Source organism: Rhinopithecus roxellana, chromosome 4 (assembly GCF_007565055.1).
Source record: "Rhinopithecus roxellana isolate Shanxi Qingling chromosome 4, ASM756505v1, whole genome shotgun sequence".
Classification (NCBI taxonomy): domain Eukaryota; kingdom Metazoa; phylum Chordata; class Mammalia; order Primates; family Cercopithecidae; genus Rhinopithecus; species Rhinopithecus roxellana.
Genome location: NC_044552.1, coordinates 51454243 through 51481300, shown reverse-complemented (window position 1 = coordinate 51481300; position 27058 = coordinate 51454243). Strand labels below are relative to the sequence as shown.

Below are 27058 nucleotides of genomic sequence, written 5' to 3'. Positions count from 1 at the left end.
TCCTTGGGTAATTGGTCTAATCTACAGCCTGCCTTCAGGGTTTTTAAAAGCTTCCCAGGAGATGCTAATGGATAGTCAAAGCTGACAACCATTGTCTTTAATGAATGAACACATTTAATCAGCATGTACTGAGTACTAGGCACTGACGCTAGGCTGTTTCTGTTATCTTTTATTAATGTGGAAATTGGCACTCATAGAAGTTGATTTGTTTACCACCACAGAGCAGAAAACTGTTGAAGATGGAAAACAAACAGCAACCACAAAACCTAACAGTCCTATGGCCTCCCCACACTGTTTGCCATTTACCTCATAGTAGTTAAAAAATACGCTGGTGACTGCAGAAGCCAATGTATCAACCTTTAAAATGAAGAAACAATGAAATGAAAACCAACTTTGTTGAAGATTGAGACAGTCCTTGGGAGGGTGTGTGATATAAGTTTTAAACTCCGTGTAAAAATAAAACCTTAGTGGAAAGCCTGTTGGATATATGTTTACTTCTGCCACACTCTATTTTTCAAAACCCAGCAATATCTTCTATCAAAATGGAAATTGTAGACTAATGTTAAAAAGGGCCCAATGTCAGCCCTCACTGAATTGGGCACCAGAGATTTGTTTAGCCGCTGAGAAGTGGGGCCTGGGTAACCACCAGAGAAAACAGGGGCTGAGCTGTCCACACAGTGAAACTCACAAGGCACACAATGGCAAAGTCAGTTCATCCAATGGCCCTGTTGTAAACTGGTAGGCTACAGCACTGAGATTGTGTCACAGTGAAACTCACAAGGCACACAATGGCAAAGTCAGTTCATCCAATGGCCCTGTTGTAAACTGGTAGGCTACAGCACTGAGATTGTGTATCCGTTACAGATATCCAAGCTGCTTTGAAATCCAGGGAGCAGCTAATCAGTTAAAAAGCATTGAACTGAGAAAAAACAAAACTTCAACCATACTCAACTGTGACTGTGATGGAGAAGCCCAGCGCCTGCCTGAAGGTGGTTTGTGACATTAACGTGTGTGTGTGTGTGCTGTGTAGGTTTGGCCTGAATAATCCCTTATTCACAGCACTATGCTTCAGGTGCCCCGTCAATGCTTCCTTCTTCTCTCTAAATTCTCCTCCTCCAAGGTCTTGCCTCCATCCTCAAACACTGTTGGTCCATCTGCTGATAAACGTATGGAATAAGCAGGCCTCGTAGACATTTTTAGACCCTATCTGGAGCAGTGAGAACTGCCTGTTTCAGAAAAAGATAGAGACAAAGGCAGATGGAGAAAGGGAGGCAGACACAAAGAATGAAAGTGCCAAGTAAAGAAGGCGACAGGCAGGTTCTTGGAGACTGAGGTAGAGAAGCACAGACAGGATAAGACAGAGGAAAAATAAGGCAGAGACAGGGAGAATCCCAGAAAGAGAGAGAATAGAAAGAAACAGAGACAGAAGCTCTTGAGAGAGCTAGGCAGACAGTTATGACAGCTTCAGTCAGTCAGTAATGGAGGGAGAGAGGAAGAGAGAGAGGTCGCAAAGGAAGTCAGATAGGAGACGGGTAGTCAGAGAGACACATTCTGAGCAGAGGCAGACAGGGTGAAAGGGAGATGGAAGTCAGCAGAGAGCTAATGCCAGGCGGGAGTATGGAAACTTTTATGTGCATTTCTCCTAGAGAAATGAGAAATGGGACTGGTTTGCCAGGAGAGACAGCCTTTCCAGTCAGGACTCTTGAAGTGTATGATTATAGTCATCCTAAATGGAAACGGGATTCCTTCCTCCCCAAGTCCATTCCTGCTCCATCTGGAGGGCAGTCTGGTGAATGTGGTTTTCTATGCCGGCATTCTGGGCCATAGGAGGGCCTCACAGAACTGCAGAATGTTGGAACTGAGATCTGCTGGTAGATGTGTGTTGTTTCTTGGCCAGTCCCTCTTCACTTACCCTGTTTCCAGGAACGGCCTCCAATGTTTGTAGGGGATCCACCCTTCCCCACTTTCCATCCCTGTGGTTTTTGTGGAGTTGACAGTCCCTCCCTACCACCCTGCATTCCAGGGATCGTGTTCAACCCAGGACTGGCATATGATCCAGAGTGTCAGTTTCTCCTGTGGTCAGTGATTGGTTCAGGGATAGGGACATAACTCAAGGGAGGCAAATCACAGCCAATCAGTCTCATTTTGGAGGGTTTGTTTGGGCTTCTGGGTTTGCCTTCAAATCCACATTTGAACCATGGAGACATGTTGGCTGGCACTGCGGCTGCCATCTTGCCGCCATGCATGGTCTGAAATGAAGCCAAACACACGGAGCAGCAGAGAGTAAAATAAAGAACAACTTGGTTCATGTGGCCTCTTTGGAACACTGTTCAAGCTGTTTCTAAAGTTAGATCTATCTCTAGATTTTATTTGCAAAAGCCAGTAGAGTAACTTTTTGCTTCACAGTTTAAACCAGTTTCAGTTGGATTTTCTGTCACTTGCAACTAAATCCTAATTGATGTAACATCTTAGATACCATGTATCACCACATTTTATAGAAACTGAGTTTAAGTAACTCATCTAAGACTATGGCTAGTTAGTGGCAGGATACGAACTAGGTTTTTTCTACTATGTACTCCCTTAAACCCACTCTTTCATTCTCTCCAGTTTATTTTATTTTTAAGTTAAGAAAAAGGGCTCATTTCAAATATATGTTTTTACTCCAGTGACTTCATACGTTCTAGAAACGCTAGCTCTAAGCAAAATTGCCACCTGATACGGTTTGGCTGTGTCCCCACCCAAATCTCATCTTGAATTGTGGCTCCCACAATTCCCATGTGTTGTAGGAGAGACCTACATGGGGTGGGTCTTTCCCATGCTGTTCTCATGATAGTGAATATATCTCATGAGATCTGATGGTTTTATAAAGGGGAGTTTCCCTGCATAAATTCTCTTCTCTTGTCTGCCACCATGTGAGACGTGCCTTTCAATTTCCACCATGATTGTGAGGCCCCCTAGCCACGTGGAACTGTGAGTCCACTAAACCTCTTTCTTTTGTAAATTGCCCAGTCTCGGGTATGTCTTTATCAGCAGAGTAAAAATTGACTAATACACCACACTAGGCAATACCTATGTTTGCTCAGCTATTTCCCCTTTCTGTGTGTCCTCTCTCCCTGCCTAAGCCACGGTAAGCAGAATATGACAGATATCATAGATACTTTTATGTGAGTTTCCATATAGAACATTTACCTTTTAAAAAAGAACAATAAAAAGATGCCAAATAAATAAATTTCTAATGCAGGAATTCCAAATATTGTAGCATGTGGTTAGAGTACATGCTTTGGAGTTGCTGAACCTTCTTGGAATTCTTTGAACTGTCAGTTCTGAGCACTAGGTCCAATATTTATTTGTAAGATTATGAGAGAAATTACTGAAGAATCCTGAAATGTGTCTCTCATATAACAAAGTTTAGAGCAGTGGTTCTCAGATTTCAGTGTGCATTAGAGTTACTGGAAAGCTTATTAAAACACAGATCAGGCCGGGCGCGGTGGCTCACGCCTGTAATCCCAGCACTTTGGGAGGCCGAGGCGGGTGGCTCACTTGAACCCAGAAGTTTGAGATCAGCCTGGGCAACGTGGCAAAACCCCGTCTCTACTAAAAACACAAAAATTAGCTGGGCTACTCAGGAGGCTGAGGCAGAAGAATCACTTGAACCTTCTGCTGCGGTGGAGGTTTCTGTGAGCCGAGATTGCGTCACTGCATTCCAGCCTGGGCAACAGAGCGAGACTCGGTCTCAAAAAAATGAAACAAAACAAAACAAAACAAAACACAGATTGCTGAGCCGCATCCTAGAGTTTCAGATCTGGTGGGTCTGGAATGAGGCCTGAGAATGTGCATTTCCAACAAACTCCCAAGTGATGCTGATGCCGCAGGTCCAGGCACTACACTTTAAAGATCACTTTTTGTATGTAAGAATAAACTGAGAAAGGTCGACCATGTGACGTCAAACCTCAACACTGCTTTGCTACAGTCCCAGAAGTTAAGCCTCACCCAGCAAAGATATGGGCTAAGGCTCCCTGAGACACAGCCTGGGCAATGGAGGGTGGGGGCTGGTGTCCTGCAGGTGAACCCCCTTGTGAATCACAAGCCAGACTACAGCCAGGAGTCCATGAGTGCTCGGACCGCTGAGGCTTGGGTGGTGGGAAAACTTTTTGAAATACAAATTTAGGGTTTCCCCCTTTCCCATAATTCCTATTACTCTAGAAGCTGTCCTACCTGTGCTTCTTTCCCGCAACTCTCTCCATTCCAGGCCACAGCTAGAATAGCTCTATTCTCGTTGCATCAGGGAAGGGATGATGTAATACAAGTAGAAGAAGTCTATTCCCTGGCTTTCGTATATCTAAGTACGCAGGCAAGCTGGCTCGTGAGTGTATGGACAGGGCACCACACTCAGAGGGGCTCTGAGCCTGGGGTTTGATGCTCCTTGGTGACTGTCTGGATATTTTTAATGCTTTAATCTTTGATTTTGTATCTTGTAAAATCCAATGGCACAATGGCATGTGCTCCAGGGGCTTGGAGCCTTGACTTTCCTTCAGTCCTGCCTCCCACTTCCTCCAGGAATGGGTTCTCTGCCACTCACTCCCCTGTCTCTGGGTGCCACAGGCCCTACCTGCTTGGTCTGCCTCTCCTTGAGTTCTGCTCTCTGTCTCCTTCCATGCCTATCTGTGGCCTTTTGGCCCCAGGCTGCTGGTGCCACAGCAATTTGGTAGACAATTCTGCAGAGTCTCTTGTCATTTCCAACCCAGGGGCTAAGTGTGTGCAAGCAGGAAGGTTGCAATCCCTTGGTGTTGCCTGCCTGTCCTGGGTTGGTCCTGTGGGTCCATGGGAAGGGGAGACTGATTTTGTAATCCCCAACCTGAAATTTTCGTTGTTCACCAGTTTCAAAAATGGCATAGGTGGCCTGAAACAGCCTGAGGAAACCTCTGCATTTTAGAGTGGCAGTGATGTAACAAAGTGTCAGCAATAACTCCACTGAGATTTTTCACTTTTCTAGTATTGCATGGGAACAGAAGACTCATCCTTTCGCCCTCAAAGAAGTAAAGAAATGAGCAGAGAGAGAGCTGGAACTACGGCGCCTTGGGTCAGAGATGACTTAGCCAGACTAAAGTCAAAATAGAAAGAGGGATGCCTCAGGGGATGCCAGCATGGATAGATAGTGATTCAGACTAGGTGAACCCCACAAGTGTGTACGTGGTGCAAATTCCATCTTGACAGATTAAATTCCTGCCATCAGATGAAATGGGGGTTTGAAGTAGAAAATAAGTTGCATTACAGAAAAATAAAGAATATTAAATTTCTTAGCCAGGCATGGTGGCTCATGCCTGTAAATCCCGGCACTTTGGAAGATTGAGACAGGCAGATTGCTTGAGTCTAGGAGTTTGAGACCAGCCTGGGCAATATGGTGAAACCCTGTCTCTACAAAAAATACAAAAATTAGCTGGGTATGGTGGTGCCTGCTTGTAGTCCCAGCTACTTGGGAGGCTGAGGTGGGAGGATTGCTTCAGCCCAGGAGGTGGAGGCTGCAGTGAGCTGCAGTTACACCACTGCACTCCAGGCTGGGTGACAGAGCGAAACCCTGTCTAAAAAAAAAAATATTTAATCTCTGCCACACTTGCCCCCAAAATGGGAAGAGGAGTTTTCATGCATTAAGAGCATGCAAGAAAAGGAGACCTCTTACAGGCATGAGAGCTGGGAGAGATTGGTCAGACCTGGCAAGAAACCACTGTTCAGGGGACTTAAAAGAGAGCTCTAAAAGTCAGCCACAAAGGCCAAATTACCCCAGGGGTCAAAAAACATAAAGACTAAGGCTGGTCAGAGGAAGCCTACCAAAGAAGCAGTAAGTATGGATGCACAGTTTTCTTATAAGAGAGCTGTGTAAATTGCTCTTTAGAATATTTTGTTGTATTACAGACATATGTTCCTTTTGTACTTGTCTGGGAGAAAACTTTCCTTAAAGCCATGTAGATAAATGGTTTGGGAAAAAAAAATGCTGGTTGGTAAGGGCAATGCCAGGACGCAGGGGAAAAATACTTGAAGAAAATTAACAAGAACTGAGTCTCAGAAAGATTGAAAAGAGTGAAGTGACCAAGAAGCCTGATTTTTATTGGAGAAAATTTTGTTTGATTGATTTTTTCTTTTGATCAATATCTCCTAATTTTTTCTTTTTATCGATATCTTCTAATTTTTCTACAACAAACATGTTTTAGTTGTGCAAATTTACAAGCAGAGAGACCTCTACAGTGCAAGGGGACTCACAGTGCTTGTGGTAAAGAGGCATTTATGATTCTAATCTCCCTTTTTCTGCATTTGAGAGAAGAGGAGGAAAAAAAGGAGGAGAAAAAAAAGACAGAAAAAACCCCATAGTTTCATTTTCTTCCCCATTAGCTGAGTCCAGATGTCAATGAAAGAACAAACATCTCCAGTGAGGAACCAGGAAGAAAGCAGAGGCAGGGAGGTCCCAAAGGGGACCAGGTCTTTAGAGGCCCAAAGCCTATCCTTAGGATCCCTCCTCAAGGAGTTACTGCAGACTCAATAACAGCCTACCTGCAGGATGAACCACAGCAGGTTACTGTGCTTTTGGGATTGTACTGGTGGTGACAGGAGATGGATTTTGTGACCAGACTAATTCCATGCCAATAAAAATTCTCATATAACCAAATATGTTCCAGATTGCAGTAAATAATACAAAGCTCAGATAAAACAGAAACCACTGCATTGAAAGTGCAGGAATGGTTCCCTGGAGCTCCCTGGAACTGGATTTGACTAATGGAAGGTTTTAACTTCTCCAATGAGTGCCAAACCAGCCATAAGAGAGAACTCCTGATATGAACGCAATGCATACCTGTGATAGACCAAGACAGAATAAACCATTCCAAAAGCCAAAGCACCCAAGGAAAACCAAAAGGGAGAAGAGAAATACAGACTCAGAAAAGAAAAATGGCATTTGATGACTCAGAGTAGATAACTGATTTGTTCTTAGGAATCAGGTAGGGTGAAAAGAGGTTCTTCAGAAGGGGGTCAAATCCTGACCCATTCGAGAGTGTACACCCTACTTGGCTCGGTGCCCTTCTGTATTGGGGTGGCCTCTATGCAAAGAGAACTGGATTCTGGCTCTCAGAAGCTCATATTTCCTCTCTGTCAGGGATCTTGTTTAGCACATGATGGAAATTTTGTCCTCATCAGCATCAGTTTTCAAAATTCTACACACTGACACAAAATCAAGAGGGAAGGAAGAGTCCCTTTGGGATGTTTCATATCATGAATTATCAGTCCCTTCCTAACTTTCCTGGGAATTTCATCCACATACAGAGGTCCCATTGACTTCTGTGGTTCCTGTCAAAGCCAAATTCAAGAATGGAAAAGATGAGCTGGAGTCAATTTCATGTTTTGGACTCATCAGCTAAGTTCTGTTGCAGTCGGGGGTCAGAGCAGCTTAGCTTTAAAGAGGCAGAAATAAAAGAGCTTGCTATTCAAATAGCTGGGGGTTTCTAGCCTGCTGATTGTAAATGGATCCAATGATTTACATGCAGACCATTGAGCAGGGGATGAACGAACAGCAGAGCTCTGCAGTGTCTTTTTAAATATGCAGTTCAGCCTGTTTTGGTGGTAAATGTAAACATGTGCAACTAAAGGAAGTGCTGGTGTCAAAAAGCCTTGCCAATTTTGTTTTATTTTAACTCTACAACACACAAGGCAGAAACCGAGTTTAAGAAAGTTCATTCAAACCTGTGCAATCCAAATGCTTTCTAGAGACATAAAACATTGGGATTTTGAAAGACTTCTCTGACTTAAAGATGCCATAAGAAAAGTTATAGTTTTTTATTCACTTAAGCTAAAGCCTCTCTGTACAATATTGCTCACTCTTCCAGGAAGAGAATGGAGGAAAATTGATCATGGCGTAGTTATCATTAATTTGTTCCTTGGAGGTATGTGTTCTGTGTTATCTGTAAATAAGTCATAAGACTTTGCTTCATTCACTCATTCATTCATAGATTCACTTTGTTCATTCAAAGAACATCTATTCAGTCCCTCTCTTTACCAGGCACTGTGCTAGGCACAGGACATACAAAATTAAATAAGATGGATTCAGTTTCATGTAAGGTAGAGTAAGTAATATCTCTCCTACCAAATGCAGCTATAAACCCTGGATACATTGAGCAGGTATTTAAATATCATGAGAAGTAGATATTAGCAGGTAGATTGAGGAACAGACCATAATTTGAAGTACCACTAAACTGATGGTGAGCTTATGACTTTTTTCCTTCTGGTATTCCCTGGCCTAGATTTAAGGCAGCCTAAAACCTAGACGTGAGCATTGCCAAGAACAGAGAGAGAGCTCCAGGAAAACCTTTTAGTCCTGACATGAGGAGTGCAAAAGGAGTCTCCTAAATTCTCCATTTTCTTTTGTCCTTCTTTTTCTTTTTCCTAATCTCTCACATCACCCAGCCTGTGATGGACGGTAGGCACCTAAAACTCAGGGAGAGGAACTTCCTTTCTGATTGGAAGAACTGTGGTTCCCAAAGGGTGGCGCAAATGCCTGTTGTTTTTTTTTCCTCTATCCTCCCACCACTTGGCGCCTGTATTAAAGAGTCTGACTCAATTTTTGATGTTTGCTGACAGCTTTCAAACCTCACCACTCCCCCTTCCCCTTTGGCCCCACATCTGGGCAGGCTGATGTAAGAGCTCAGATACTCCCTTGGCACTGGATGGAAGTTCAAACCATGTAAGAAACTCTCACATGCAGAAACTCTCACCCAGCCTCGCCCGCTAGCCATCATAAAAACAAGCCTGTACTCTTTGTTGGCTCTCTCAAGCCATTTTCAGATCAACTTGGGGACTCTTTCTGCTTTCCCCAGAAAGCTTCATTATGTGTGTGATAAACCTCTTCTTACTCTCTTGTTGCGTGTGTGGCATCATTGATCTCAGTATCCAAACTAAATTTTGTTTTGGGGAGGAGCCCATTTCATTTTGGTTGAGTGACCACAACAACCCTAGACACAGGCCCAGTTATGGGAAATGCAGAGCAGATTAGGCTCAAAGAGGGATACTTTAGGGAACCAGAATGTACCAGGGAGATCTCAGAGAGGAGAGAGCTGGGAAAGCGACCCCATCAAGTTGTTTTAAAATTTGAGAGTGGGTGCAGTAGCTCATACCTGTAATCTCAGCACTTCAGGAGGCTGAGCAGGGAGGATCCCTTGAGTCTAGGAGCTCGATACTAGCCTGGACAACATAGTGAGACTCTGTGCCTACAAAAAAAATTAAAATTAGCTGGGCATGGTGGCGTACATTTGTAGTTCCAGCTACTTGAGAGGCTGAGGTGGGAGGACTGCCTGAGTCCGGGAGTTCCAGGTTGCAGTGAGCTATAATCATGACATTGCACTCCAGCTTAGGTGAGACAGCAAGACCCTGTCTCAGAAAAAGAAAAGGCAAAAAAGAAGGAAAGAAAAGAAAAAGAAAAAGAAAGATAGAAAAATAAAGAAAAAGAAAGAAAGAAAGAAAGAAAGAAAGAAAGAAAGAAAGAAAGAAAGAAAGAAAGAAAGAAAGAAAGAAAGAAAGAAAGAAAGAAAGAACGAATGAACGAACTTGGGCTTATTCCCAAATGGTGCATGCATAGATCTGATCCTAAAAAGCATATCTTTAGACTTTGAGAACTGAACTATGGGAGAGACGTGGGTAACCACGTGCCAGACTGGCCACTAGGTGGCATATACATCAGCGGGATCTGCATTGCACTGCAAAGCCTTTGCAAACGCCTTTGCAAACAGAACTGACATTGAAGCTGCAACCCACAGAAGGCTGGTCAGAACTTGGAGCTTGAAATCAGCTGGTTTGACTGATGGCTAACGCAAAAATGTCAACATTTCATCTGATTAAAATAACACCAAGAGTCTCATAAGATAATATTCAAAATATCCAGGATATGATCCAAAGTTATTCAGCATACAAAGAACCAAGAAAATATCAATTTACATGTGTTAAAATTCACAAAATTCACAAACTGTACACCAAAGAAAGTCAGTTTTACTGTATATTAATTTAAAAAATGATGCCATTTGCTTGCAGGAAGTACACAATCTAGTTAGGGAGATAGAATCATAAATGAATAACGACATGATGTTTAGCACCTTATGATGATTTAAAACAAAAACATGGATAAGATAATGCGGGAGCACAGAGGGATACCTAGCCCAGTCTGGGGTGTGGGGATCAGGAGGTTGAGATCAGTTTTCAGGAAGAACAGATGCTTTAGTTGATTCTGAAAGAACAAGTAGAAGAAGTTAGGTAAAGTAGAAGGTATTCACACCTAAATAAGGGGAAAAGTAGGGGTGGGAAATACAAACGGTTCTATTTTATTGGGGTACTAGCTGACAGGCAGGGAGTGACAGAAAAGATGGAGGATGCCCCAGGACCAGGTCATGGAAGGCTTCAAATACCATCTTATACCACATTTAACCCTATTAGAAATCCTACTGGGAGTAAGTTCTTAGTTTTGTCAACATAAACACGATGGTCACGACACAATCATGGCACCCCTGTGGGCCTTGATCTCTCGTGGCAGAAACTATTGGTATGCAGCAGCATCTGTTTGGTCTTCTCTGTTTTGCAGCTTCCCTTGCAATGAGGTTGGCTGTGTGATCAATCCTGCCTATGGATGTGAGGGAAAGTGCTGCATGCCATACTCTGGGTTTGGATGATAAGTATCCAGGGTGCCTTTCCAGAAGTTTGTTTCCCTTTCACATTGACCTTAGAGGCCATGTGTTGAAGGGCCATGAGACAAGATGGAAGGAACCTGGATCACTGAGTCATCACTTGACTGACCAGGAACATCTATGAAGTGGTTTGCACAAGTGTGCAATAAACTGTCCTCCTGTTAAGCCACTGAGATTCCATACTTCGTTTTTTTAACACATTATAGCCCAGCTTATTTGACTAATAGCTTCTCCATCTCTTTTTCAAGAGCATGAATAGCCTTCCTCCAAAGTCTTTTCCAGCTCCATAAATCCAACTTATTCTAAGGAGGCCCTCCTCCAGTCAGCTGGCTCCTTCCTGGTGCTTTGCTCAGGCTTCTTGGGATCTGTCCTGCCTGTGTTCTTCCTCTCCAGGATAGTTCTATATCTTACCTTGGAGAAGGATCATGACACCAGAGGCACTCAGGATTGGATAGGCTCTCAAAGCTCATCTAGTCTACCTTACTTTCTAGTTCCCGAGTCACCTCTACAACATCCCTGCCAAGTGGTGGTCCAGGGTCTGGTTATTGAAAACCTCCAGTAACCAGAAACTCATTGCTTTGACCATACAAAAGTTCTTTCTCTCTACATTCTCAAAAGCACATTACACTGCCCATAATGACTAATCACCATGGACTGCGCCTAAGTTCTCCTTATTTTACTTTTTAAACGAATAAATAGTGACTCCATTTAAATGAATGAGTAGTAATTGCATTTGAGATATCTGAGCCGTTTCCCAACCTCTTCCTATTATGGTGAGATTGTTTTTTTTTGTTTGTTTGTTTACACAATGACTGTTTCTTTGATGAATTTGTGTGGCCTGTGTGTGAATTCAGAAATTATCCTTTTTTTTTTTTTGTTTGAGACGGAGTCTCGCTCTGTCGCCCAGGCTGGAGTGCAGTGGCAGGATCTTGGCTCACTACAAGCTCTGCTTCCCAGGTTCACGCCATTCTCCTGCCTCAGCCTCCCGAGTAGCTGGGACTACAGGCGCCTGCCACCACGCCTGGCTAATTTTTTGTATTTTTTAGTAGAGACGGGGTTTCACCGTGTTAGCCAGAATGGTCTCAATCTCCTGACCTCATGATCCACCCACCTCGGCCTCCCAAAGTGTTGAGATTACAGGCGTGAGCCACCACACCCGGCCAGAAATTATCCTTATGTCCATCAACTCCATGTGCCCACTAGCAGAGAGCTCTTTCTTTTTTTTTTCTTTTCTTTTCTTTTTTTTTTTTTTGAGACAGAGTCTCGCTCTGTCGCCCAGGCTGGAGTGCAGTGGCCGGATCTCAGCTCACCACAAGCTCCGCCTCCCGGGTTCACGCCATTCTCCTGCCTCAGCCTCCGCGCCCGGCCAATTTTTTGCATTTTTAGTAGAGACGGGGTTTTCACTGTGGTCTCGATCTCCTGACCTTGTGATCCGCCTGCCTCGGCCTCCCAAAGTGCTGGGATTACAGGCGTGAGCCACCGCGCCGGCCCGAGAGCTCTTTCTTTGAGAATATCTTGTCTGTAATGTCAAGGACAAAGTCCGATAATAAGTCATAGCTGTCCTGCAGTTCAAATCTTTGGAATCTTTAAGTCTCTATATGTCCACTGGGAATCTCTAAAACCACAAACATTTTTAAAAAGTCAATACAATGGAAGAAGAAAACAAAAATGAATATCCTTACCTGGATGGAAAGTTTTAACATGAAAGCTTTTTGTAGTGAGGGACTCTCTGCTATACAGGCTATTCAGTTCATAATGCTGGATAATCAAACACAAAAGTACAAAAGGAAAAATTGACCTGACGCATCAAAATTTCAAACTTATACCTTGCAAAAGGCTGCTGACAGCATGAAAATACAGACCGGAAGAAAACATTTGCAAACCACATGTGACAAAGGACTAGTGTTTAGAATATACAAAGAACTCCCAAAACTAAACAGTAAGAGAAAAAAATCCAGTTAGAAAATGGGCAAAAGACATTAATATAGTTTGGATATTTTCTCCCACACAAATCCCATGTTGAAATGTAATTCCCAATGCTGGAAGTGGGGTCTGGTAGGAAGTGTTTGGATCATGGGGGCACATCCCTCATGGCTCGGTGCTATCTTCATGACAGTGAGTTCCCACGAGATCTGGTCATTTGAAATGTGTGTGGCACCTCCCCTCCCTTGCTCCTGCTTTTGCCATGTGAAGCGGCTGCTCCTACTTTGCCTTCCACCATGATTGGAAGCTTCCTGAGGCCTCCCTAGAAGCTGATGCCGGAGCTAGGCTTCCTGTACAGCCTGTAGAACTGTGAGCCAATTAAACCTCTTTTCTTTATAAATTACCCAGTCTCAGGTATTTCTTTAAAGCAATGCAAGAATGGCCTAATGCAGACATAAAGAGACATTTCACTGAATAGTGGCAAATAAGCCCACGAAAATCTCATCATTAGCCATTAGAGAAATGCAAATTAAAACCACGATGAAGTCTTCTTATAGTGCAGCTGCCATTACCGCTGCCCTCTGCCCTCTGGCCCATCAATCTACCTGCAGCACGAGCAGCCTGCACCCCTACAGCACATCGGTCACTGGCTCCCATAAAATCAAGTCCCAGCAGAGTGAGGTGACCTGAATCCTGGATAGGAAGCGCATCCAATACCAGCTAGTGGACATCTCCCAGGACAACGCCGTGAGGGATGAGATGCAAGTCTTGGTGGGCAACCCCAAGGCTGCCCCACCCCACATTGTCAATGGGGACCACTACTGTGGGGACTTTGAGCTCTTCGTGGAGGCTGTGAAACAAAACATGTTGCAGGAGTTCCTGAAACTGGCCTGAGTCAAGCTGGCCCACAGTTCCCCTGCCGGACTCCATTACTACACTCTACTTACAGCTCTCCTCCAGCCATGAAGAACCTTGTGACCAACTCTCTGTCATTCCTAACTTGACCTTAGAGTCCCTCTCCACAACGCAAACCACTTCTCCTTCTTTCTAAATGTAGTCTCCTCTTCTCCATTCAAAGGCAACATTCCTTACCCACTAGTCTCAGAAATTGTCTTAAGCAACAGCCCCAAATGCTGGCTGTCCCCAGCCAAGCGCTGGGGCTGCCATCCTGCCTGGCACTGGCTGATGGGCATCCCTGTTGGTTCCATCAGCCAGAGCTTCGCCAAAGGTCCCACAATCCCTCTCCCAGGAGGACCCTAAGGACAATTAAATGTCCTGTTCCATTGGAAAACACACATACACACACACACAAACACACACACAAAACAAAAGAGAAAACCATGATGCAATATCACTACACACCTAGCAGAAGGGCTAAAGTACAAAATAGTGACACCACCAAATGTTGGCAAGAATGTGGAGGAACTGGATCACTCATTCATTGCTGGTAGGAATATAAAATGGTACAGCTACTCTGGAAAACAGTTTGGCAGTGTCTTAAAAAACTAAACATGTACTTGTTATATAATTCCACTCAGAGACATTTATCTCAGGGAAATAAAAATATATCTTCACAAAAACTATCTGTACACAAATGTTTATAGCAGGTTTATTCTTAACAGCTCAAATCTGGAAACAATTCAAATGGTTAAACAAACTGTGGCATATCCATACAGTGGAATACTGCTTAGCAATAAAATGGAATGAACTATTGATACATGCAATGACCTGGATGAATCTCCAGAAAATTATGCTGAGTGAACAAAGCTAATCCCTAAAGGTTGCTCATGGTATGATTATATTTATATAATATTCTTGAAATGACAAAATTATAAAAATGGAGAACAGATGAGTGCTTACCAGAGGATAAAGAGAAAGTTGCAGTGGGTGGGGAGGTGGGTGTGGTTATAAAAGACCCACAGGAGGAAAGGATCTCTGTGGTGATTAAAATGTTCTGTATCTTGATGGTATCAATGTCAATGTCCTGTTTGTGATATTGTATTAGAATTTTGGAAGATATTAACATTGGGGAAACACCACTGAGGGAAACTCTTCGTATTATTTCTTATAACTGCATGTAATTCTGCAACTATCTCAATATAAAAAAATTAATTTTAAAAACACTCCCCAGCCAGGCACGGTGGCCCACGCCTGTAATCCCAACACTTTGGGAGGCTGAGGAGGGTGGATCATCTGACATCAGGAGTTTGAGACCAGCTGGACAACATAGTGAAACCCCGTTTCTACTAAAAATACAAAAATCAGCCGGGTGTGTGGTGAGTACCTATAATCCCAGCTACTTGGGAGGCTGAGTCAGGAGTACCACTTGAACCCAGGAGAAGGAGGTTGCAGCAAGCCAAGATTTCACCATTGCATTCCAGCCTAGGCGACAAGAGTAAAAGTGTCTCAAAACAACAAAATAAAACAAAACAAAAAAACCCACTTTTCATACCTATGTTGCAGCCCATACCAATTAAATTACAATGTCGGGAGAAGAAGTTAGACATCAGTATTTTAAAAACATGTCCAGGTGATCCCATAGGCAGCAAATTTGGGAACCACTAAATTAGGCATCTCAGAAGCCTCTGAGATGTTTAAGAAGGGAAAGAAACAAAAGTTTTCCTAAAGTTCTCTTTATAGAGATATCTTTGTAAAAAGGAACAACATAGATGTATCCTACTACATTTTGGCCATAGCCTCAGTCGGTATGAGGGAGAAGCCTTGGACATTTCTTATTCATCTGACTTCACTAATTAAAAACTTAAGCCTAAAAGTCAACATTACTAACTACTTTGCTACTGGAATAATTTACCAAAAATGTTTTGTTTATTTATTTATTTATTTTTTGAGTTGGAATCTCACTCTGTGCCCAGGCTGGAGTGCAGTGATGCGATCTCCACTCACTGCAACCTCTGCCTCCCAGATTCAAGCAATTCTCCTACCTCAGTCTCCCCAGTAAGCTGGGATTACAGGTGTGTGCCACCACACCCGGCTAATTTTTTCTTTTTTTTAAATTTTTAGTAGGGATGGGGTTTCACCATGTTGGCCTGGCTGGTCTCGATCTCCTAACCTCAAATGATCCACCCACCTTGGCCTCCCAAAGTGCTGGGATTATAGGTGTGAGCCACCGTGCCTGGCCCCAAAAATGTCTTAAAAAGCCATTTCATGAATAATGCAATTTCTTCCCCTGCATCTTCATCCCAATACAGTAGATTTACAGTTTCTCTTTCTGGGGTTTTAGCCAATAGTTGTCCAAAAATATTAAATGGGAAAATTCCAGAAATAATAAGTTTTAAATTGTGCATCATTCTGAGTAACATGATAAAATCTCACACCATCTGCTCCAGTCCACTTGAGATGAAAATCATCCCTTTGTCCAGCATATCCATGCTGTATATGTTACCCTTTGTTTAGTCACTTAGTAGCCCTCTTGGTTACCAGATTAAAAAAACATAGTAGACTGTAATACAGTTCAATACTATTCAGTTTCAGGCATCCACTAGGGGTCCTGGAATGTACTCTCCAAGGATGAGAGGGCTACTGTAATCTTTATGAAGTGTAGCCTGAGAGGTGAGCTATAAAAATGCTCCCAGGTGTTCCACAGTCTGCGTAAGGTGTTACAGGTGTGTTGTTCTGTTTTAAAAGTAACACCTCATCTACACCTGGCTGGCATTTCAGATCCCTTTAATATTCACTCACCTTCTTTCCAAGATATTTTTTTTTCTTTTCTTTTAACACAGGGTCTCTCATGGAGTGTAGTGGCACAATCCTGGCTCACTGCAGCCTCATCCTCCAGGGCTCAGGTGATCCTCCCACCTCAGCCTCCCAAGAACCTGGGACTACAGGCGCATGCCACCACGCCCAGCAAGTTTTTGGTTTTTTTCTAGAGACAGGGTTTCACCATGCTACCCATGCTGGTCTCAAACTCCTGGGTTCAAGCCATCTGCCCTTTGGGGGCTCAGCCTCCCAAAGCTCTGGGATTACAGGCGTGAACCATTATGCCCGGCCCTTTCTAAGAAATTTCTTAGAGATCCTGCTTAAACTTGTTATAACAAGCAGCCCTCTTAGAACAAACTATAAAAAGAAAGGAGAGAGAAAGGGACTGAATTGTTTCTCTTATTAAACTTGTACCCAATTTGACCTTAACAGGGAGTGCGTCCCAATGCATTGTTGAGAGGGTTTTAGAAGGTTCCTGAGTTGCCTATTTTCAAGTATTATCACACTCTATTTTTCAGTCTAAGCCTTGTCTTGGAACTTTTTCTTTTGAATTTAAAAACATTGTTTAAAATGTGTTATCAGAGTAACATTAATGTAATGAGAAGAGGCGACCTTATCAGATAAGATCATCTGGTTTTCCTGAAGGATGCCATTTTCATCGCATTAGGGTTGTTTGCTCATAGAGACCTGTAGACACATAGATTAACCCTGCACACCAAGTCTTCTTTCTCACCAAGGGAATTTTCTGTTTGATTTTTACACTCCAAGAATCACAAGTACAGTAGCATCTCCACGGGGACAAACAGAATAGGAAAGATTGAGTTGTCTTTAATATTTGTTTTTTTTTTTATTTTCAAGAAAATCTCTTTTAGAAAAGATGAAGTTGTCTTGTCCTTACATGCCAGTGAATGCATGTAAATCCATTTACCATAGAGAAGAACACAATTCTTTCACTGTTAAAGCCAAATAGAAGAGTCAGTAGTCATCTAAGACAGAGGCTCTTCTGGTCTTCAATGCACAGAGACATGTTGCTTTAAATTCAGTTAAGGGTAACCAATGAAAAACAAGCTACACACAAAGATTACCTTTCACCCCATCATGCAAAGTTTCCATTCAGCAACATCTGGAGACTGCACAGCCCATTAGATTTAGATAGAAGACTCAGAGGCAGAAACCATATTCAGCCCAGATTCTTTGTGAACATAGCTTGTTGCTGAACCAATTCACTCTGCTTCTAATTCACAGATCTTCAGCCCTAAGTAGCCTCATTTGGTTCTTATGAGGCACAGAGCCCTTTCCTCACCTAGGGCCTTTGCTTGTGCCATTCCTGCTACTCGCATTGTGGCTCCCCTGGCTCCTGGCCTGCTGGCTCTCTCTCAGACTTCAGGTTTCAATTAAAATAACAGCCCTTCCCACTCCCCTTACTTCAGAGTTAGTCTCTGACTTGGCACCCTGTTGATTTCTGAGTCCTATTCCAGGGCTTGACATCTCATAGTTACTTGTTGAATTAATAAACGTTAACTCCAAAAAATAATAAATGCTTCCTCCAGTTAAAAAAGTAGATATTACAACATTTCTTAACAGAATATTAGTGACAAATAAAGACTGATCATCTTAGCTGGGTGTGGCAGTTACAACCACTTGGGAGGCTAAGGTGAGAGGATCACTTGAGCCCAGGAATTTGAGGCCACAGTGAGTTATAATCTTGCCACTGCATTCCAGCCTGGGCAACAGAGTGAGACTGTGTCTCTTAAAAAAAACCAAAAAGAGTGTATTTTAGTTAAACATACACATGCCTGTGATCATCAAATACCAAGACTATAATGATTAGCTCAAGCTATTGAGAAACAGAAGCTGCCTTCTAATGGTGGCATGCAGTACGCTCAGGCAGAATTGTAAATGGGTGCCACATTGAATACCTGACCACTCTATTTCACAACTGTTCCTCCTCTGGATGCTTATATGCATTTATTGTCTATTCCATTCACCCATCCAACAAGCACTACTACTGCTTTAAGGCTCTTATGAACCTCTTCCACTAAATTTTAAGCTTCTGGAGACAGGGACAGCTCTTTTTAATAATAATGACAAATACTATTGAGTATCTCCTATGTGCTAGTCATAATGTTGTGTGTTTTCCTGTATTAATAATGTATGTGATGGAGCTTTGACTTAAACCCGGACAGAATGACAGCAAAGCCTGCACACCTATACTTTTCTTAAACCTGGGTCTGGGCCAGGCATGGTGGCTCATGCCTATAATCCCAGCTCTTTAGGAGGTGGGCAGACCACTTGAGGTCAGGAGTTCAAGACCAGCGTGGCCAACATGGTGAAACACTAGCTCTACTAAAAGTACAAAAATTAGCCAGGCGTGGTGGTGGGTGCCTGTAATCCCAGCTACTCGCGAGCCTGAGGCGTGAGAATCACTTGAACCTGGGAGGTGGAGGTTGCAGTGAGCTGAGATCACACCACTGCACTCCAGCCTGGGTGACTAAGTGAGACGCCGTCTTAAAACAAAAACAAAAAACAAACAAAAAGCCTGGATCTTAGCTGTTTGCATGACCTTTGGTGAGTTGCCTGTTTCCTCCTCTGTAAGATAGGGAGGATAGAGTATCTACCTCAAGGGTTGTTGTGAAGATTAAGAGAGTTGATACTTGCAAAATGCTTAGAATAGTTTGAGGCACACAATAGGCACTCATTAAATGTTTGTTGTTTGCTGTTGTTATCATAACCATTATGGCTTATAGGAAAGTCCCCTGTCTGGGAAACCCTCAGTCCTTGTTTTAGCATGGAAAGCCCCATGTCCTTGGTAAAAGTTCAAAACGGGTCCATATGGCAGGCTGAGGACAGAGAGTCAGCCTGGTGCCCTGGTGGTCACTCTCCACTGTTCTGTATCTTTTTCAGAGCCAACCTCTGAAAAACTGCCCCTTATGTTTTGTAATTGCCACCCTCCCAATATTTCAGGACACTGTACTACTTAGCCAACAGGGTGTATGGAAATCATACACCTTTTTTTGCACATTCTTCTATGCAGTAAGCTTGCCCAACCCGCCTTATTTTGTTGTTGTTGTTCTGTTTTGTTTTGTTTTAGGCTTTTAGCAGCCTGAAGCCATGGTTTTTAGTTTCTGTCTCTAGTGAAGCTGAAAAGAGGGATGAGGAAGGGGCTTTACTGGCTTAGCCAGAAACAGAAACTAAGAACCCATGACTGTATTCTGTCTCTTTAACATCCCTGATTGTAGACCATCACTCTCTTTTCCCCATTTCCTGTTAACTTTTATAATTATCTCTGAATTCTGAGAGAACACTATTTGGTGTTTGCAAATAACGTGCTAAAACGCCGTTCCTTGCTGAAAGAAACACTAGCATCTAGTGCCCCCTGCTGCCCTTTCATCGGAAAGGCAAGAAGGATGAAAGTTGGATACATTGATAGTAAAATTTTTACTTGTAGAGATTTCAACAGGAATCAGTATAAATATCCTAAATTATATTCACGTTTCATCTTTTCTTTGAACCTACTCTTTGACTTAGTTTTTTGTCTTGCCTTTGCGAACATTCATTTTTGCTTAATTATGTTTTTCTCATTTATATTTGCTTTCCTTGAATTTCCTTTTGGTTGTTTTGCTTTTGGGATTTGAACTTGTCTTGGCTGTTTTTCATTTTGGCCATGCCTTGACACGGACGTGCGGGGGCTAGAGGCTGCGGGCTCGGCGGGCGGAGGGCGCATGGGAGCCTCTTGGCCCCGGGCCTGCACCTGCAGTCCTCCCGTGAGATCTCTGGGACCCTCTGCAACGCCCTGGCTCTGACGCGTTGCTAGAGGACAAACCCGCCGGGATTTAGAGCGCGGCCAATGGGACAGCGGTGCATGGCGGAGTATCAGGCAAAATCAGCCAATAAGCATGTAGTTTGGGCAAGATGGGTCCGTCCCCTAACTCGTACCTTATAAAGTCCGCCAGCTGCTCCCACATAGCCGTGCTGTCCCAGGCTGAGGCGATTGCCCGTCTGCAGGGTGTGTTAGAAGCAAATGAGAGGAAGAAACACTTGGGGATGACGGGCGCCACCGAGAACCCATACGAGGCCGCCCCAGACGGCGGGTCGCCAGGTGGGGACCAGAACGGCGCCAAGGCCGACCAGAAGAACGGCGGCAAGAACGAGGGGGACGCGGGATAGGTGCTGTGGAGTTGGCTGGACCTGTGGGATCGACGTCTGCGCCGTCCAGGAACCGCCCAGGAGAGAGAGCGGAGCCTCTGGAGGAGGAAGTGCGCTCCGACCCGGGCAAGGTTTCCCATCCTTCCCTCCCTCCTCTCTCCTTCCCTCCACCTGGGCTCGGAGTCAGGATCTGACCGCGGGCTCTGCCCAGGAAGACTGAGTTCCTTGAGAGTGACACCTGGGCGCCAGGGAAGACAGGGATAGAAGAGACGACAGCCCTTTGATAAGAGGGTTTTTAGACTAACTTCCAGCTGTGATGAGTGCATGGGGCCTGCGCCCTGAGAGGTTGCCTTTCGTTTTCCTCTCCCAGCCTGGGGGTTTGCGGTGGTGGTAAGTTCTGTTAGGGGCAAGGTGGATCGCAGTAAGGAGGTAGAGTAGATTTGTGAACAGCTGTCGGAGGTAGAATCTTTGCAGACCCAGAGTGGGTGGGTGTAGACACTTTGCCATGGGTGGTGGCTTTATTTGTAATCCTCCCAGTGAAAGCTTTGGGAAATCCAGCCCTACTAAACTCTTGGCTTTCTTGTAAGACTTTCTTGTAAGCGCATGTCTTCGTCGTAAGACTTCTCGTGGCTATGTGTCTCACCCTACCGTTCATCTCACCAACAAACTAGAGCTGGGATACCAGCAAAAAGGACCCAATTTTTTTTTTTTTACCGTATATATTTTTTTACCATATATTTTATTTTACCACATATTTTATTTTACCACATATTTTATTTTACCACATTTGAAGAGGTCGTTGACCATCTCCCCAAAATGAATCCCAGCACTGGAAGACCAAGAGGATTGACGTTTGCTATCTTGAAAGGTGCAGCCTGCGTACAGAAGGTAAGCTGTGTATTCCATCAAAGGTCTGTGTGTGCAGGATTGCATTTCTAAGAGAAGGCATTCCTGGATCATGATCATTTTGTCTGAGCTGCATGTGGCCAAGTGCACTGGGGGAAGCAGAATTTAGGAACTTGTTCCTGTACGGATTAAGTGAGAAGTGAAAAGTATTAAATATATGGGTTGGAGTGATCCAAGAAGAGGAGAGTAGACATTCAGTACCTGTTTCTGTGCCTGTTTGGGCCCCTGCGCTAAATGCTTCACATATGAGAATTAGAAAAACACTCAAAGATGCCTGAGATAGGCATTTCAGTGCCATTTTACAGAGGGAAAAACTAAGATGCAGAGAGGATTAAGCAACTTGAAGAGACCACATAGTGAGTAGAGCGTGGAACAGCAAGGATTTCAACCCCAGTAGCCCAGCTTTATGTCTGGAGGAAGCAAGTCTTAGATTGGGACTGTCAGGCCAGGAAGAAAAGTCAGAGCATGGACAAAGGCTCTAATGGAGTGAGGACTGTTTTATATGTGTTGAGGTAAACCAGGTGGATTTCCATTTTGGAGGAAATTGGGAAGTCAGGCTTGGGTAGAGAGTGGTGTGTTTGGAGGGCGTGAAATATTTTGTGCATCTGTATTTTGTATATTCCATCTGTGGTGGAATCTTGTGGCTCAGAAAGAAAGAACCTCCCTCGGGTAATGCTATTAAGAAATGCCAAAGAGAATTAGAACTAGAGTCTACCTAACCCCCTTCTCAGAAGAAATTGTCCAGGTTTTAGCACCGAAAGTCTTACATCTTGGAAAACTGCACCATCCCCAGTTTTAATGCTAAAAGTCCCTCATCCTGGGAAATCCCTTAGTTGTGGTTTTAGCACTGACAGTCCTGCTTCCTAGGAAACTCCTTACTTCTGATTTTAGCCCTGAATGTCCCCAAACCCCTTAGTCCTTGGCAAATCTGGATTTGATCCACCTACGCTTCTGTTGGAACAGATCCTAGATCAGGAGCACAGGCTGGGCGGCCATAGCATGGACCCCCAAAAAGCCACTGTCATGAAAAAATATTCTGTGAAGAAAATCTTTGCAGGGCATTTGAACTCCCAAAGCCACTGAGAAGAAGGTAAGGGAGTACTTTGGTGAGTTTGGGGAGGTGAGTTTCTCCCCAGGATATGGTTTATGTTCTCCAGCAGCCATCAGTGGATGCTTTTTTCTTTCTTCCTTCGCTGGTGGAGTTGTCAGTGGAGCTGCTTTCTCCTCCTTTCTTGCCTTTGGAGGGCCGCCTTTTCTGAGTTCCCTTTAGGGCCTGAGCCAGGGGAAGGCATTGACCCTGAGCTTTGCCTGTGTTTCCAGATGGAGGCCATTGACCTTTCAGTGGATCTGAAGTCTAACAAAAGACAATGTCTTATTTTCATCACACCCCAAAGAAGAGGAATCTGTGAGAAATATTGTGGAGAAATTTAACACTATCAGTGGAAGCAAGGTGAGGAGTCTCTGCATCTATGTGCCTCCCCTCCTACCTCTGGAGAGGTAGCCCTTTGGTTAATGGCAACCCAATAGGGTAACCAACCATCCCAATTTTAGCACTGAGAGCATTGCGTCCTGGGAGACCCTTCCCTGGAACGTAAATAATCCTGGTTTTAGCAACAAGTGTGGAAGGTTGGAGGAAATGTACAAAACTCATAAGTTTTAGAGGGTCTGAAAGCAACATTGTCTTTAGTATCAAATGGATATGGCACAGGTTATCCATCATCTTTTGTAGTTGTCACCCACTTGACCACTGATATTGGCAACCATGATTTGTAGTTCAGAATGGTCATCCATCCATGGTTGCATCATTCAAAGTGATGTGGCTTAAGTGTATATAATGAATATTAACAGTTCATCTTTGACTTTGCCCGTGGATTAATTGGTGTGCTTTGTAACTAGATAGTGCTGGTTTAATTTTTTAACATTGTGAATATTGTGACCATGTTTTCTAAGAGGTCAGATGAGAATGATTATAATGTCAATGCAACCATGACCCCATTACTGAAGAAGAAGGCTAAACAACTATGCAATTTTGATGATGGGTGGAAGGACACCTACTACTGAACTAGGAAGGTAAATAACCAAACAGAGCATACTGCATAATATGCAGAAAAAAATTTGAGATTGGACATGGTGGAGAAGGGGATGTGCAAGCACATATGGAGAGCAAATCTCACAAGTAAGATGGGACGGGTGAATGCTTCGAAACCAATCGAAAATACTTTTGTTTCCCAAAAGACACCAATGTTCAGTCAAAAATAGCAACTGCTGAATTAGCATGGGCATACCAGGCAAACAAGCATGCATTGTCATAGCGTCCCCTTGATTGCTCTATGAAATTGAGTAAAGTTTCGTTTCCTGATTCAAGAATTGCAGCTAAAATATCCTGTGGACAAAGAAGAGGGGAAATTTTGATAACAGATATGTTGGTCCCTTACAGTGTAAAGCGAATTTCTGTCAAATCTCACCAACAATCCTGGTTTCTATAGTACATCAGTTTTAAGTAATATGCTGAATCATGGCAGCAAAAATATGTTTCTTCCAGCTGTTAGGTACTTTGACTTGAAAACAGGAGTTTCAAATCATCTTCTTCATTTCTACGAGGATTTTAATGAAACTGCTGAAATCATAAAATATTGTTGATATTTGTCTAAATACAAACTAGACTTAGCTCATCTATCTGCATATTTGTCAGACAGTGCAGATGTAAATTTTGGCAAATTCTATTCAGTCTATAAAACTTCTTACCAAAGTAAATGAAAAGATCGTATTCATTCAATGCCTTGTACATCTTATATACAGCACTGCTAAAAAGGGATGTGAGTTGCTTAAATGTGATATTGAGACTTTCATAATGAAAGCTTTTGGTTACTTTTCAATTTCCTCAAAAAGTGCTGAAGCACTTAAGGAGATTTTTGACTTCACAGAAATGGAAGGTGATAACCTCTTTAGACGTGTGCCTACAAGATGGCTGTCATGGCAGCGAGCCATAGAAAATATGCTAAAATGTTGGCCTGCCATAAGATCATATTTTCAAAGGACAAGAATAATGTCCTTTGACATTGTTTGGGATCTGAAAGGAGAAAAAAATCCAGAATCTGAAGTGGGCCTTAAAAAATCAGTAAGTCCCTTGTGACTTTGATTTTTATGAATCTGTCTCTCAAAAGCCAGGGTGCCCCTGGAAGAACTGAGACAAATTGAGTTTCTGAACATTTGAAAATGAGGAGCAGGCTCAAGATCTATAGGGTGTAACCATCCCGTGAGGCCCTGCCTTAGCAGCCAGTCAGTGAGGCTCTTCGCCTTCTTTCCCTTTCTCTGATTCCACCTATGTACAACTTATGAAAACTTGCATTACTATAGACTGGGAGTTCTTAAATTGGAATCTGTGAATCTAAAGGGGCCAGAGGATAGAAATCAGGAAATCTGAAAACTTCGATGGAGAAAAGAAGTTTTCATTTCTTTCCGTCAGGAAAATAGGCAACAAACCACAGCAGTATTAGTACCTGTGTCTCTGTTGTCACTAGAAATCACAGATATCCATGTTACAGATATCTTAAAATATTTACGTACAGCACCACTTTGAAATTATGGTAATAATTAGATCCACCCCCTAGGTCTTGTAATCTTTAATATGTTAATAAAGAAACACATCTATTATATGACAGATTTAAATGTTTAACAACTTGATTTCAATAAAATTGCATTTCAATAAAATTGGCTTCCTTTGCAATCCTGTGTATTGTATTTTGTGCATTTCTCCAGACTGCCAAAGGGGTTGGTGACACATTGAAAGTTAAGAGTCTCTGCTGCGGATCATGCATAGAAAGCTTTACAAAATGGTTGAGGGGAATAGGCTTTCCTGCATCCTTACCTGGGCTGCAGCCTTTCCATCAGCTGGAGAAGGCAACAGTTAGTGCCTATGAGTTGAGAGGGCAGTGATCCCTTTGTGTAAGAACCATCCTGTTCCCACATATTCAAGGGTATGCAATTCCCATAATATACAAAGTTTTTCTTTAGGTTTAGGTGATATGCCTTGAGTAGGAATATCATGAGGCTGTTTCCAGCTTCGAGTGTGTTAGTGGCAGGGTGGAAGGGATCTCAGAGCATCTAGTCTTGGCCATATCTTAAATCCAGGCACTGAGGTCCAGAGGGGAGTTATTTACCCAGGTCACATCAGATGAAGATACTGAAGTATTCCAAGAGGGTTTTAGTTTTATTCCAAATAGGGTAAGTGTTCTGAGAGTGTGGGGAGAGAACGGGAGGAGGCTGGGGTAAGGATGTACATAGAAGGGGATGGAAAAGAGTGCTGAGAGAACTCAGAACCAAATTTCAGGCTGTCACTTTCTCCACGCCACATTCCAGTGCCTTGCCATCAACTCTTCTGTGAATCTTCAGGAATTCTATTAATTCCCCAGGACCAACTTAGACTTTCATAACTTAGATGTAGTTATATGACTTCCCTGAAGCACTTTTACACACAAAGAATAGATGTAGCAAACAAACTTCACAAGATTTAATTTTTGAGTTTCCTTTTTTATTCTGAGGAATTCTGCTGTAATTCTCAGTGACACAGAACCTTTAGAGCTACTTCACTATGACAGCCTTCTTCAAATCTCCGAAGGGCTGTTACATAAGGAAGAGGGTTGGAGTTCTGTATTCAATCAAGAAGGCAGAAGAATAAGATGATAAGTTGCTACAGAGAGGCATACTTTAAAGTCAATTTAAACTGTAATCCCAGCACTTTGGGAGGCAGAGGCGGGAGGACTGCTTTGAGCTCAGGAGTTCGAGACCATCCTGGGCAACATAGTAAACCCCGTCTCTACAAACAAAATAAAGAATTAGCTGGGTGAGGTGACACACACCTGTAATCCCAGCTACTCGGGAGGTTGAGGCTGGAGAATCACTTGAACCCAAGAGGCGGGAGGCAGAGGTTGCAGTGAACTGGGATGGCGCCACTGCACTCCAGCCTGGGCGATCAACTGAGATCCTGTATCAAAAAAAAAAGAAAAAAAAAAAAGTCAATTTAAGGTTCATTCCTGGAATTGAGCAGATCGCCTTGGATTAGGCAAGATTTTAAGTGCTTTCCAACTCTGGAATTTATACCTTTCCCTGTAGATATCTAAGCCCCGCAAATCCTGGGCCCGAAGTTTAAAACTAGGATCCTGATCTCCCAACCACATCTAGATGATCCCATAGTGTAATGAAGGGTGCTTGGGCTTTGAAACCAGGCAAACTTGGATTCTGACCTGGGACAACTAAGTCACTGGACCTCACCGAACCTTAGCTCCCTCCACTGACAATGGGGACAATCTGCTAGAGGGTGTGTAGGAGACCTCGGGTTGCCTTTTAGAGGTTCTGGAAATGTCCCTTGAATGATCAATGGAGTTAACTTAAAAATCTTCGCCTTCTGTAATCTTGGCTACATCCAGATACGCTTCCTGCCAGTCCCGCTCCGTCAGGCGGTTGGCAGGAAACCCCAGCCCTGGCTCCAGGACAGGGCCGAAGGTAGGACAGACGGAGCAACGGGTCCAGCTACCGCCCGGATGTCGCAGTGCAGGGCCTCCTGGCTGCCTGACCTACAGGCCGACCCGATTCAGCCGCAGGGAATGGCCAGGACACAGCCCTGCAAGGCTAGAAGGGACAAAGCGCATGCGCGCGGC

At 43.5% G+C, this 27058-nt stretch overlaps 1 pseudogene; it reads left to right on the top strand.

Annotated features, from left to right (window-relative positions):
* Window positions 1-13172: 13172 nt before the first annotated feature.
* LOC115897023 lies at window positions 13173-13526 on the top strand (annotated as a pseudogene).
* Window positions 13527-27058: the final 13532 nt, after the last annotated feature.